General features: G+C 43.5%; 16 non-coding genes across 16 annotated transcripts; all 16 read right to left on the reverse strand.

The window, feature by feature from the left end:
- Positions 1–231: 231 nt before the first annotated feature.
- On the reverse strand, positions 232–304 carry trnak-cuu (transfer RNA lysine (anticodon CUU)). The gene has a single exon. It is a non-coding gene; the product is annotated as a tRNA-Lys (tRNA).
- A 424-nt stretch (positions 305–728) lies between these two features.
- On the reverse strand, positions 729–801 carry trnak-cuu (transfer RNA lysine (anticodon CUU)). Its single transcript has one exon. It is a non-coding gene; the product is annotated as a tRNA-Lys (tRNA).
- A 424-nt stretch (positions 802–1,225) lies between these two features.
- On the reverse strand, positions 1,226–1,298 carry trnak-cuu (transfer RNA lysine (anticodon CUU)). The gene has a single exon. It is a non-coding gene; the product is annotated as a tRNA-Lys (tRNA).
- Positions 1,299–2,180: 882 nt separating this feature from the next.
- On the reverse strand, positions 2,181–2,253 carry trnak-cuu (transfer RNA lysine (anticodon CUU)). The gene has a single exon. It is a non-coding gene; the product is annotated as a tRNA-Lys (tRNA).
- Positions 2,254–2,677: 424 nt separating this feature from the next.
- Positions 2,678–2,750, reverse strand: trnak-cuu (transfer RNA lysine (anticodon CUU)). The gene has a single exon. It is a non-coding gene; the product is annotated as a tRNA-Lys (tRNA).
- A 424-nt stretch (positions 2,751–3,174) lies between these two features.
- Positions 3,175–3,247, reverse strand: trnak-cuu (transfer RNA lysine (anticodon CUU)). Its single transcript has one exon. It is a non-coding gene; the product is annotated as a tRNA-Lys (tRNA).
- A 424-nt stretch (positions 3,248–3,671) lies between these two features.
- Positions 3,672–3,744, reverse strand: trnak-cuu (transfer RNA lysine (anticodon CUU)). The gene has a single exon. It is a non-coding gene; the product is annotated as a tRNA-Lys (tRNA).
- A 422-nt stretch (positions 3,745–4,166) lies between these two features.
- Positions 4,167–4,239, reverse strand: trnak-cuu (transfer RNA lysine (anticodon CUU)). The gene has a single exon. It is a non-coding gene; the product is annotated as a tRNA-Lys (tRNA).
- A 423-nt stretch (positions 4,240–4,662) lies between these two features.
- trnak-cuu (transfer RNA lysine (anticodon CUU)) lies at positions 4,663–4,735 on the reverse strand. The gene has a single exon. It is a non-coding gene; the product is annotated as a tRNA-Lys (tRNA).
- Positions 4,736–5,158: 423 nt separating this feature from the next.
- Positions 5,159–5,231, reverse strand: trnak-cuu (transfer RNA lysine (anticodon CUU)). The gene has a single exon. It is a non-coding gene; the product is annotated as a tRNA-Lys (tRNA).
- Positions 5,232–5,654: 423 nt separating this feature from the next.
- trnak-cuu (transfer RNA lysine (anticodon CUU)) lies at positions 5,655–5,727 on the reverse strand. Its single transcript has one exon. It is a non-coding gene; the product is annotated as a tRNA-Lys (tRNA).
- Positions 5,728–6,609: 882 nt separating this feature from the next.
- Positions 6,610–6,682, reverse strand: trnak-cuu (transfer RNA lysine (anticodon CUU)). The gene has a single exon. It is a non-coding gene; the product is annotated as a tRNA-Lys (tRNA).
- A 423-nt stretch (positions 6,683–7,105) lies between these two features.
- Positions 7,106–7,178, reverse strand: trnak-cuu (transfer RNA lysine (anticodon CUU)). The gene has a single exon. It is a non-coding gene; the product is annotated as a tRNA-Lys (tRNA).
- A 424-nt stretch (positions 7,179–7,602) lies between these two features.
- trnak-cuu (transfer RNA lysine (anticodon CUU)) lies at positions 7,603–7,675 on the reverse strand. The gene has a single exon. It is a non-coding gene; the product is annotated as a tRNA-Lys (tRNA).
- A 423-nt stretch (positions 7,676–8,098) lies between these two features.
- On the reverse strand, positions 8,099–8,171 carry trnak-cuu (transfer RNA lysine (anticodon CUU)). The gene has a single exon. It is a non-coding gene; the product is annotated as a tRNA-Lys (tRNA).
- A 424-nt stretch (positions 8,172–8,595) lies between these two features.
- trnak-cuu (transfer RNA lysine (anticodon CUU)) lies at positions 8,596–8,668 on the reverse strand. Its single transcript has one exon. It is a non-coding gene; the product is annotated as a tRNA-Lys (tRNA).
- Between the last annotated feature and the right edge of the window lie 3,440 nt (positions 8,669–12,108).

Genomic DNA, 12,108 nt, shown 5'->3' on the forward strand with positions numbered 1-12,108 from the left:
CTCTGCCTGTCTATTTCTTGTCCAGAAAATGAGCATTTACTCAATCCATTTAGGAGTACAATTCATCTGTAATGGGGATGTCATTGAGATGACAGGTCAGAGTGCAGGCAGAGATAGAATTTAAATTCTTAGCCTTCTGTATCACCAGCTATGCAGGGTGGCAAGCCTGCTCGAAATTCCAAGCGGATGGTTGTTTGCGAAGTGAGTTGGTGCTTCGGCAGAGAAAATAATCACCTAACATGGGGCTCGAACCCACGACCCTGAGATTAAGAGTCTCATGCTCTACCGACTGAGCTAGCCAGGTACCCCTATAGTATTTTTGACTTTTTCGAAAATAGTACATTCCAGTTTCTGATAAATATGGTGATCAGTGAGTGTTGTTGATGGATCCTGTGGTGCAATCTGTTAGCGTGTTGTACTTATACAGCAGAATACAGCAATTAGATGACAAGGTTATGAGTTCAAGCCCCACCAGGAGCAAGTATTCTTCTTGAAGTCTCTGCCTGTCTATTTCTTGTCAAGAAAAGGAGAATTTACTCAATCCATTTAAGAGTACAATTAATCTGTAATAGGGATGTCATTGAGATGACAGGTCAGAGTGCAGGCAGAGATAGAATTTAAGTTCTTAGCCTTCAGTATCACCAGCTATGCAGGTTGTTAAGCCTCCTCAAAATTCCAAGCGGATGGTTGTTTGCAAAGTGAGTTGGTGCTTCGGCAGAGAAAATAATCACCCAACGTGGGGCTCGAACCCACGACCCTGAGATTAAGAGTCTCATGCTCTACCGACTGAGCTAGCCAGGTACCTAAATATATTTTTGGACTTTTTCGAATATCGTACATCCAAGTTTCTGCAAAATATGGTGATCAGTGAGTGTTGTTGATGGATCCTGTGGTGCAATCTGTTAGCGTGTTGTACATATACAGCAGAATACAGCAATTCGATGACAAGGTTATGAGTTCAAGTCCCACCAGGAGCAAGTATTCTTCTTGAAGCCTCTGCCTGTCTATTTCTTGTCCAGAAAATGAGCATTTACTCAATCCATTTAGGAGTACAATTCATCTGTAATGGGGATGTCATTGAGATGACAGGTCAGAGTGCAGGCAGAGATAGAATTTCAATTCTTAGCCTTCTGTATCACCAGCTATGCAGGGTGGCAAGCCTGCTCGAAATTCCAAGCGGATGGTTGTTTGCGAAGTGAGTTGGTGCTTCGGCAGAGAAAATAATCACCTAACGTGGGGCTCGAACCCACGACCCTGAGATTAAGAGTCTCATGCTCTACCGACTGAGCTAGCCAGGTACCTCAATAGTGATTTTGACTTGGTTCGAATATCGTACATCCCAGTTTCTGCAAAATATGGTGATCAGTGAGTGTTGTTGATGGATGCTGTGGTGCAATCTGTTAGCGTGTTGTACTTATAGAGCAGTATACAGGAATTAGATGACAAGGTTATGAGTTCAAGCCCCACCAGGAGCAAGTATTCTTCTTGAAGCCTCTGCCTGTCTATTTCTTGTCAAGAAAAGGAGCATTTACTCAATCCATTTAGGAGTACAATTCATCTGTAATAGGGATGTCATTGAGATGACAGGTCAGAGTGCAGGCAGAGATAGAATTCAAATTATTAGCCTTCTGTATCACCAGCTACGCAGGGTGGCAAGCCTGCTCGAAATTCCAAGTGGATGGTTGTTTGCAAAGTGAGTTGGTGCTTCGGCACTGAGCTAGCCAGGTACCTATTTAGGTACCTGAGCTAGCCAGGTACCTAAATATATTTTTGGACTTTTTCGAATATCGTACATCCAAGTTTCTGCAAAATATGGTGATCAGTGAGTGTTGTTGATGGATCCTGTGGTGCAATCTGTTAGCGTGTTGTACATATACAGCAGAATACAGCAATTCGATGACAAGGTTATGAGTTCAAGTCCCACCAGGAGCAAGTATTCTTCTTGAAGCCTCTGCCTGTCTATTTCTTGTCCAGAAAATGAGCATTTACTCAATCCATTTAGGAGTACAATTCATCTGTAATGGGGATGTCATTGAGATGACAGGTCAGAGTGCAGGCAGAGATAGAATTTAAATTCTTAGCCTTCTGTATCACCAGCTATGCAGGGTGGCAAGCCTGCTCGAAATTCCAAGCGGATGGTTGTTTGCGAAGTGAGTTGGTGCTTCGGCAGAGAAAATAATCACCTAACATGGGGCTCGAACCCACTACCCTGAGATTAAGAGTCTCATGCTCTACCGACTGAGCTAGCCAGGTACCCCTATAGTATTTTTGACTTTTTCGAAAATAGTACATTCCAGTTTCTGATAAATATGGTGATCAGTGAGTGTTGTTGATGGATCCTGTGGTGCAATCTGTTAGCGTGTTGTACTTATACAGCAGAATACAGCAATTAGATGACAAGGTTATGAGTTCAAGCCCCACCAGGAGCAAGTATTCTTCTTGAAGTCTCTGCCTGTCTATTTCTTGTCAAGAAAAGGAGAATTTACTCAATCCATTTAAGAGTACAATTAATCTGTAATAGGGATGTCATTGAGATGACAGGTCAGAGTGCAGGCAGAGATAGAATTTAAGTTCTTAGCCTTCAGTATCACCAGCTATGCAGGTTGTTAAGCCTCCTCAAAATTCCAAGCGGATGGTTGTTTGCAAAGTGAGTTGGTGCTTCGGCAGAGAAAATAATCACCCAACGTGGGGCTCGAACCCACGACCCTGAGATTAAGAGTCTCATGCTCTACCGACTGAGCTAGCCAGGTACCTCAATATATTTTTGACTTTTTCGAATATCGTACATCCAAGTTTCTGCAAAATATGGTGATCAGTGAGTGTTGTTGATGGATCCTGTGGTGCAATCTGTTAGCGTGTTGTACTTATACAGCAGAATACAGCAATTAGATGACAAGGTTATGAGTTCAAGCCCCACCAGGAGCAAGTATTCTTCTTGAAGCCTCTGCCTGTCTATTTCTTGTCCAGAAAATGAGCATTTACTCAATCCATTTAGGAGTACAATTCATCTGTAATGGGGATGTCATTGAGATGACAGGTCAGAGTGCAGGCAGAGATAGAATTCAAATTCTTAGCCTTCTGTATCACCAGCTATGCAGGGTGGCAAGCCTGCCTCGAAATTCCAAGCGGATGGTTGTTTGCGAAGTGAGTTGGTGCTTCGGCAGAGAAAATAATCACCTAACGTGGGGCTCGAACCCACGACCCTGAGATTAAGAGTCTCATGCTCTACCGACTGAGCTAGCCAGGTACCTCAATAGTGATTTTGACTTGTTCGAATATCGTACATCCAAGTTTCTGCAAAATATGGTGATCAGTGAGTGTTGTTGATGGATCCTGTGGTGCAATCTGTTAGCGTGTTGTACTTATACAGCAGAATACAGCAATTAGATGACAAGGTTATGAGTTCAAGCCCCACCAGGAGCAAGTATTCTTCTTGAAGCCTCTGCCTGTCTATTTCTTGTCCAGAAAATGAGCATTTACTCAATCCATTTAGGAGTACAATTCATCTGTAATAGGGATGTCATTGAGATGACAGGTCAGAGTGCAGGCAGAGATAGAATTTAAATTCTTAGCCTTCTGTATCACCAGCTATGCAGGGTGGCAAGCCTGCTCGAAATTCCAAGCGGATGGTTGTTTGCGAAGTGAGTTGGTGCTTCGGCAGAGAAAATAATCACCTAACGTGGGGCTCGAACCCACGACCCTGAGATTAAGAGTCTCATGCTCTACCGACTGAGCTAGCCAGGTACCCTATAGTATTTTTGACTTTTTCGAAATAGTACATTCCAGTTTCTGATAAATATGGTGATCAGTGAGTGTTGTTGATGGATCCTGTGGTGCAATCTGTTAGCGTGTTGTACTTATACAGCAGAATACAGCAATTAGATGACAAGGTTATGAGTTCAAGCCCCACCAGGAGCAAGTATTCTTCTTGAAGCCTCTGCCTGTCTATTTCTTGTCAAGAAAAGGAGAATTTACTCAATCCATTTAGGAGTACAATTAATCTGTAATAGGGATGTCATTGAGATGACAGGTCAGAGTGCAGGCAGAGATAGAATTTAAATTCTTAGCCTTCTGTATCACCAGCTATGCAGGTTGTTAAGCCTCCTCAAAATTCCAAGCGGATGGTTGTTTGCAAAGTGAGTTGGTGCTTCGGCAGAGAAAATAATCACCCAACGTGGGGCTCGAACCCACGACCCTGAGATTAAGAGTCTCATGCTCTACCGACTGAGCTAGCCAGGTACCTCAATATATTTTTGACTTTTTCGAATATCGTACATCCAAGTTTCTGCAAAATATGGTGATCAGTGAGTGTTGTTGATGGATCCTGTGGTGCAATCTGTTAGCGTGTTGTACATATACAGCAGAATACAGCAATTCGATGACAAGGTTATGAGTTCAAGTCCCACCAGGAGCAAGTATTCTTCTTGAAGCCTCTGCCTGTCTATTTCTTGTCCAGAAAATGAGCATTTACTCAATCCATTTAGGAGTACAATTCATCTGTAATGGGGATGTCATTGAGATGACAGGTCAGAGTGCAGGCAGAGATAGAATTTAAATTCTTAGCCTTCTGTATCACCAGCTATGCAGGGTGGCAAGCCTGCTCGAAATTCCAAGCGGATGGTTGTTTGCGAAGTGAGTTGGTGCTTCGGCAGAGAAAATAATCACCTAACATGGGGCTCGAACCCACGACCCTGAGATTAAGAGTCTCATGCTCTACCGACTGAGCTAGCCAGGTACCCCTATAGTATTTTTGACTTTTTCGAAATAGTACATTCCAGTTTCTGATAAATATGGTGATCAGTGAGTGTTGTTGATGGATCCTGTGGTGCAATCTGTTAGCGTGTTGTACTTATACAGCAGAATACAGCAATTAGATGACAAGGTTATGAGTTCAAGCCCCACCAGGAGCAAGTATTCTTCTTGAAGTCTCTGCCTGTCTATTTCTTGTCAAGAAAAGGAGAATTTACTCAATCCATTTAAGAGTACAATTAATCTGTAATAGGGATGTCATTGAGATGACAGGTCAGAGTGCAGGCAGAGATAGAATTTAAGTTCTTAGCCTTCAGTATCACCAGCTATGCAGGTTGTTAAGCCTCCTCAAAATTCCAAGCGGATGGTTGTTTGCAAAGTGAGTTGGTGCTTCGGCAGAGAAAATAATCACCCAACGTGGGGCTCGAACCCACGACCCTGAGATTAAGAGTCTCATGCTCTACCGACTGAGCTAGCCAGGTACCTAAATATATTTTTGGACTTTTTCGAATATCGTACATCCAAGTTTCTGCAAAATATGGTGATCAGTGAGTGTTGTTGATGGATCCTGTGGTGCAATCTGTTAGCGTGTTGTACATATACAGCAGAATACAGCAATTCGATGACAAGGTTATGAGTTCAAGTCCCACCAGGAGCAAGTATTCTTCTTGAAGCCTCTGCCTGTCTATTTCTTGTCCAGAAAATGAGCATTTACTCAATCCATTTAGGAGTACAATTCATCTGTAATGGGGATGTCATTGAGATGACAGGTCAGAGTGCAGGCAGAGATAGAATTCAATTCTTAGCCTTCTGTATCACCAGCTATGCAGGGTGGCAAGCCTGCTCGAAATTCCAAGCGGATGGTTGTTTGCGAAGTGAGTTGGTGCTTCGGCAGAGAAAATAATCACCTAACGTGGGGCTCGAACCCACGACCCTGAGATTAAGAGTCTCATGCTCTACCGACTGAGCTAGCCAGGTACCTCAATAGTGATTTTGACTTGGTTCGAATATCGTACATCCCAGTTTCTGCAAAATATGGTGATCAGTGAGTGTTGTTGATGGATGCTGTGGTGCAATCTGTTAGCGTGTTGTACTTATAGAGCAGTATACAGCAATTAGATGACAAGGTTATGAGTTCAAGCCCCACCAGGAGCAAGTATTCTTCTTGAAGCCTCTGCCTGTCTATTTCTTGTCAAGAAAAGGAGCATTTACTCAATCCATTTAGGAGTACAATTCATCTGTAATAGGGATGTCATTGAGATGACAGGTCAGAGTGCAGGCAGAGATAGAATTCAAATTATTAGCCTTCTGTATCACCAGCTATGCAGGGTGGCAAGCCTGCTCGAAATTCCAAGTGGATGGTTGTTTGCAAAGTGAGTTGGTGCTTCGGCACTGAGCTAGCCAGGTACCTATTTAGGTACCTGAGCTAGCCAGGTACCTAAATATATTTTTGGACTTTTTCGAATATCGTACATCCAAGTTTCTGCAAAATATGGTGATCAGTGAGTGTTGTTGATGGATCCTGTGGTGCAATCTGTTAGCGTGTTGTACATATACAGCAGAATACAGCAATTCGATGACAAGGTTATGAGTTCAAGTCCCACCAGGAGCAAGTATTCTTCTTGAAGCCTCTGCCTGTCTATTTCTTGTCCAGAAAATGAGCATTTACTCAATCCATTTAGGAGTACAATTCATCTGTAATGGGGATGTCATTGAGATGACAGGTCAGAGTGCAGGCAGAGATAGAATTTAAATTCTTAGCCTTCTGTATCACCAGCTATGCAGGGTGGCAAGCCTGCTCGAAATTCCAAGCGGATGGTTGTTTGCGAAGTGAGTTGGTGCTTCGGCAGAGAAAATAATCACCTAACATGGGGCTCGAACCCACGACCCTGAGATTAAGAGTCTCATGCTCTACCGACTGAGCTAGCCAGGTACCCCTATAGTATTTTTGACTTTTTCGAAATAGTACATTCCAGTTTCTGATAAATATGGTGATCAGTGAGTGTTGTTGATGGATCCTGTGGTGCAATCTGTTAGCGTGTTGTACTTATACAGCAGAATACAGCAATTAGATGACAAGGTTATGAGTTCAAGCCCCACCAGGAGCAAGTATTCTTCTTGAAGTCTCTGCCTGTCTATTTCTTGTCAAGAAAAGGAGAATTTACTCAATCCATTTAGGAGTACAATTAATCTGTAATAGGGATGTCATTGAGATGACAGGTCAGAGTGCAGGCAGAGATAGAATTTAAGTTCTTAGCCTTCTGTATCACCAGCTATGCAGGGTGGCAAGCCTGCTCGAAATTCCAAGCGGATGGTTGTTTGCGAAGTGAGTTGGTGCTTCGGCAGAGAAAATAATCACCTAACGTGGGGCTCGAACCCACGACCCTGAGATTAAGAGTCTCATGCTCTACCGACTGAGCTAGCCAGGTACCCTAATAGTATTTTTGACTTTTTCGAATATCGTACATTCCAGTTTCTGCAAAATATGGTGATCAGTGAGTGTTGTTGATGGATCCTGTGGTGCAATCTGTTAGCGTGTTGTACTTATACAGCAGAATACAGCAATTAGATGACAAGGTTATGAGTTCAAGCCCCACCAGGAGCAAGTATTCTTCTTGAAGCCTCTGCCTGTCTATTTCTTGTCAAGAAAAGGAGCATTTACTCAATCCATTTAGGAGTACAATTAATCTGTAATAGGGATGTCATTGAGATGACAGGTCAGAGTGCAGGCAGAGATAGAATTTCAATTCTTAGCCTTCTGTATCACCAGCTATGCAGGTGGTAAGCCTCCTCAAAATTCCAAGCGGATGGTTGTTTGCGAAGTGAGTTGGTGCTTCGGCAGAGAAAATAATCACCCTAACGTGGGGCTCGAACCCACGACCCTGAGATTAAGAGTCTCATGCTCTACCGACTGAGCTAGCCAGGTACCTAATATATTTTTGACTTTTTCGAATATCGTACATCCAAGTTTCTGCAAAATATGGTGATCAGTGAGTGTTGTTGATGGATCCTGTGGTGCAATCTGTTAGCGTGTTGTACTTATACAGCAGAATACAGCAATTAGATGACAAGGTTATGAGTTCAAGTCCCCACCAGGAGCAAGTATTCTTCTTGAAGCCTCTGCCTGTCTATTTCTTGTCCAGAAAAGGAGCATTTACTCAATCCATTTAGGAGTACAATTCATCTGTAATGGGGATGTCATTGAGATGACAGGTCAGAGTGCAGGCAGAGATAGAATTTAAATTCTTAGCCTTCTGTATCACCAGCTATGCAGGGTGGCAAGCCTGCTCGAAATTCCAAGCGGATGGTTGTTTGCGAAGTGAGTTGGTGCTTCGGCAGAGAAAATAATCACCTAACGTGGGGCTCGAACCCACGACCCTGAGATTAAGAGTCTCATGCTCTACCGACTGAGCTAGCCAGGTACCTCAATAGTATTTTTGACTTTTTCGAATATCGTACATCCAAGTTTCTGCAAAATATGGTGATCAGTGAGTGTTGTTGATGGATCCTGTGGTGCAATCTGTTAGCGTGTTGTACATATACAGCAGAATACAGCAATTCGATGACAAGGTTATGAGTTCAAGTCCCACCAGGAGCAAGTATTCTTCTTGAAGCCTCTGCCTGTCTATTTCTTGTCCAGAAAATGAGCATTTACTCAATCCATTTAGGAGTACAATTCATCTGTAATGGGGATGTCATTGAGATGACAGGTCAGAGTGCAGGCAGAGATAGAATTTAAATTCTTAGCCTTCTGTATCACCAGCTATGCAGGGTGGCAAGCCTGCTCGAAATTCCAAGCGGATGGTTGTTTGCGAAGTGAGTTGGTGCTTCGGCAGAGAAAATAATCACCTAACATGGGGCTCGAACCCACGACCCTGAGATTAAGAGTCTCATGCTCTACCGACTGAGCTAGCCAGGTACCCCTATAGTATTTTTGACTTTTTCGAAATAGTACATTCCAGTTTCTGATAAATATGGTGATCAGTGAGTGTTGTTGATGGATCCTGTGGTGCAATCTGTTAGCGTGTTGTACTTATACAGCAGAATACAGCAATTAGATGACAAGGTTATGAGTTCAAGCCCCACCAGGAGCAAGTATTCTTCTTGAAGTCCTCTGCCTGTCTATTCTTGTCAAGAAAAGGAGCATTTACTCAATCCATTTAAGAGTACAATTAATCTGTAATAGGGATGTCATTGAGATGACAGGTCAGAGTGCAGGCAGAGATAGAATTAAGTTTCTTAGCCTTCAGTATCACCAGCTATGCAGGTTGTTAAGCCTCCTCAAAATTCCAAGCGGATGGTTGTTTGCAAAGTGAGTTGGTGCTTCGGCAGAGAAAATAATCACCCAACGTGGGCTCGAACCCACGACCCTGAGATTAAAGTCTCATGCTCTACCGACTGAGCTAGCCAGGTACCTAAATATATTTTGGACTTTTCGAATATCGTACATCCAAGTTCTGCAAAAATATGGTGATCAGTGAGTGTTGTTGATGGATCCTGTGGTGCAATCTGTTAGCGTGTTGTACTATACAGGAAGGATATCAGTAATAGATGGTTGAGGGTAGAGGAAGGACATCAGTAATAGGTTGAGGTAGAGGAAGGACATCAGTAATAGATGATTGGGGTAGAGGAAGGACATCAGTAATAGATGGTTGAGGGTAGAGGAAGGACATCAGTAATAGATGTTGAGGGTAGAGGAAGGACATCAGTAATAGATGGGTTGAGGGTAGAGGAAGGACATCAGAAATAATGGTTGAGGGTAGAGGAAGGACATCAGTAATAGATGGGAGAGGTTGAGGGTAGAGGAAGGACATCAGTAATAGATGGGAGAGGTTGAGGTAGAGGAAGGACATCAGTAGTAGATGGGGAGAGGTTGAGGGTAGAGGATGGAAATCAGTAATAGATGGTTGAGGGTAGAGGAAGGATATCAGTAATAGATGGGAGAGGTTGAGGATAGAGGAAGGACATCAGTAATAGATGGTTGAGGGTAGAGGAAGGACATCAGTAATAGATGGGAGAGGTTGAGGGTAGAGGAAGGACATCAGTAATAGATGGGAGAGGGTAGAGGAAGGACATCAGTAATAGATGGGAGAGGGTAGAGGAAGGACATCAGTAATAGATGGTTGAGGGTAGAGGAAGGACATCAGAAATAGATGGTTGAGGGTGAGGAAGGGACATCAGTAATAGATGGTTGAGGTTAGAGGAAGGACATCAGAAATAGATGGTGAGGGTAGAGGAAGGACATCAGTAATAGATGGTTGAGGGTAGAGGAAGGACATCAGTAATAGATGGTTGAGGGTAGAGGAAGGACATCAGTAATAGATGGTTGAGGGTAGAGGAAGGACATCAGAAATAGATGGTTGAGGGTAGAGGAAGGACATCAGTAATAGATGGTTGAGGGTAAAGGAAGGACATCAGTAATAGATGTTGAGGGTAGAGGAAGGACATCAGAATAGATGGTTGAGGGTAGAGGAAGGACATCAGTAATAGATGGTTGAGGGTAGAGGAAGGACATCAGTAATATATGGAGGGGTTGAGGGTAGAGGAAGGACATCAGTAATAGATGGTTGAGGGTAGAGGAAGGACATCAGTAACAGATAGGAGAGGTTGAGGGTAGAGGAAGGACATCAGTAGTAGATGGGAGAGGTTGAGGATAGAGGAAGGACATCAGTAATAGATGGTTGAGGGTAGAGGAAGGACATCAGTAATAGATGGAGAGGTTGAGGATAGAGGAAGGACATCAGTAATAGATGGTTGAGGGTAGAGGAAGGACATCAGTAATAGATGGGAGAGGTTGAGGGTAGAGGAAGGACATCAGTAATATGGAGAGGGTAGAGGAAGGACATCAGTAATAGATGGTTGAGGGTAGAGGAAGGACATCAGTAATAGATGGTTGAGGGTAGAGGAAGGACATCAGAAATAGATGGTTGAGGGTAGAGGAAGGACATCAGTAATAGATGGGAGGGTTGAGGGTAGAGGAAGGACATCAGTAATAGATGGGAGAGGTTGAGGGTAGAGGAAGGACATCAGTAGTAGATGGGAGAGGTTGAGGGTAGAGGATGGAAATCAGTAATAGATGGTTGAGGGTAGAGGAAGGATATCAGTAATAGATGGGAGAGGTTGAGGATAGAGGAAGGACATCAGTAATAGATGGTTGAGGGAGAGGAAGGACATCAGTAATAGATGGGAGAGGTTGAGGGTAGAGGAAGGACATCAGTAATAGATGGGAGAGGGTAGAGGAAGGACATCAGTAATAGATGGGAGAGGGTAGAGGAAGGACATCAGTAATAGATGGTTGAGGGTAGAGGAAGGACATCAGAAATAGATGGTTGAGGGTAGAGGAAGGACATCAGTAATAGATGGTTGAGGGTAGAGGAAGGACATCAGAAATAGATGGTTGAGGGTAGAGGAAGGACATCAGTAATAGATGGTTGAGGGTAGAGGAAGGACATCAGTAATAGATGGTTGAGGGTAGAGGAAGGACATCAGTAATAGATGGTTGAGGGTAGAGGAAGGACATCAGAAATAGATGGTTGAGGGTAGAGGAAGGACATCAGTAATAGATGGTTGAGGGTAAAGGAAGGACATCAGTAATAGATGGTTAGGGGGTAGAGGAAGGACATCAGAAATAGATGGTTGAGGGTAGAGGAAGGACATCAGTAATAGATGGTTGAGGGTAGAGGAAGGACATCAGTAATATATGGGAGGGGTTGAGGGTAGAGGAAGGACATCAGTAATAGATGGTTGAGGGTAGAGGAAGGACATCAGTAACAGATAGGAGAGGTTGAGGGTAGAGGAAGGACATCAGTAGTAGATGGGAGAGGTTGAGGATAGAGGAAGGACATCAGTAATAGATGGTTGAGGGTAGAGGAAGACATCAGTAATAGATGGGAGAGGTTGAGGATAGAGGAAGGACATCAGTAATAGATGGTTGAGGGTAGAGGAAGGACATCAATAGATGGAGAGGTTGAGGGTAGAGGAAGGACATCAGTAATAGATGGAGAGGGTAGAGGAAGGACATCAGTAATAGATGGGAGAGGGTAGAGGAAGGACATCAGTAATAGATGGTTGAGGGTAGAGGAAGGACATCAGTAATAGATGGTTGAGGGTAGAGGAAGGACATCAGTAATAGATGGTTGAGGGTAGAGGAAGGACATCAGTAATAGATGGGAGAGGTTGAGGGTAGAGGAAGGACATCAGTAATAGATGGGAGAGTTGAGGGTAGAGGAAGGACATCAGTAATAGATGGGAGAGGTTGAGGTAGAGGATGGAAATCAGTAATAGATGGTTGAGGGTAGAGGAAGGACATCAGTAATAGATGGGAGAGGTGAGGATAGAGGAAGGACATCAGTAATAGAT

This window comes from Oncorhynchus kisutch, unplaced genomic scaffold (assembly GCF_002021735.2).
Source record: "Oncorhynchus kisutch isolate 150728-3 unplaced genomic scaffold, Okis_V2 Okis02a-Okis13b_hom, whole genome shotgun sequence".
In the NCBI taxonomy this organism is placed as follows: Eukaryota; Metazoa; Chordata; class Actinopteri; order Salmoniformes; family Salmonidae; genus Oncorhynchus; species Oncorhynchus kisutch.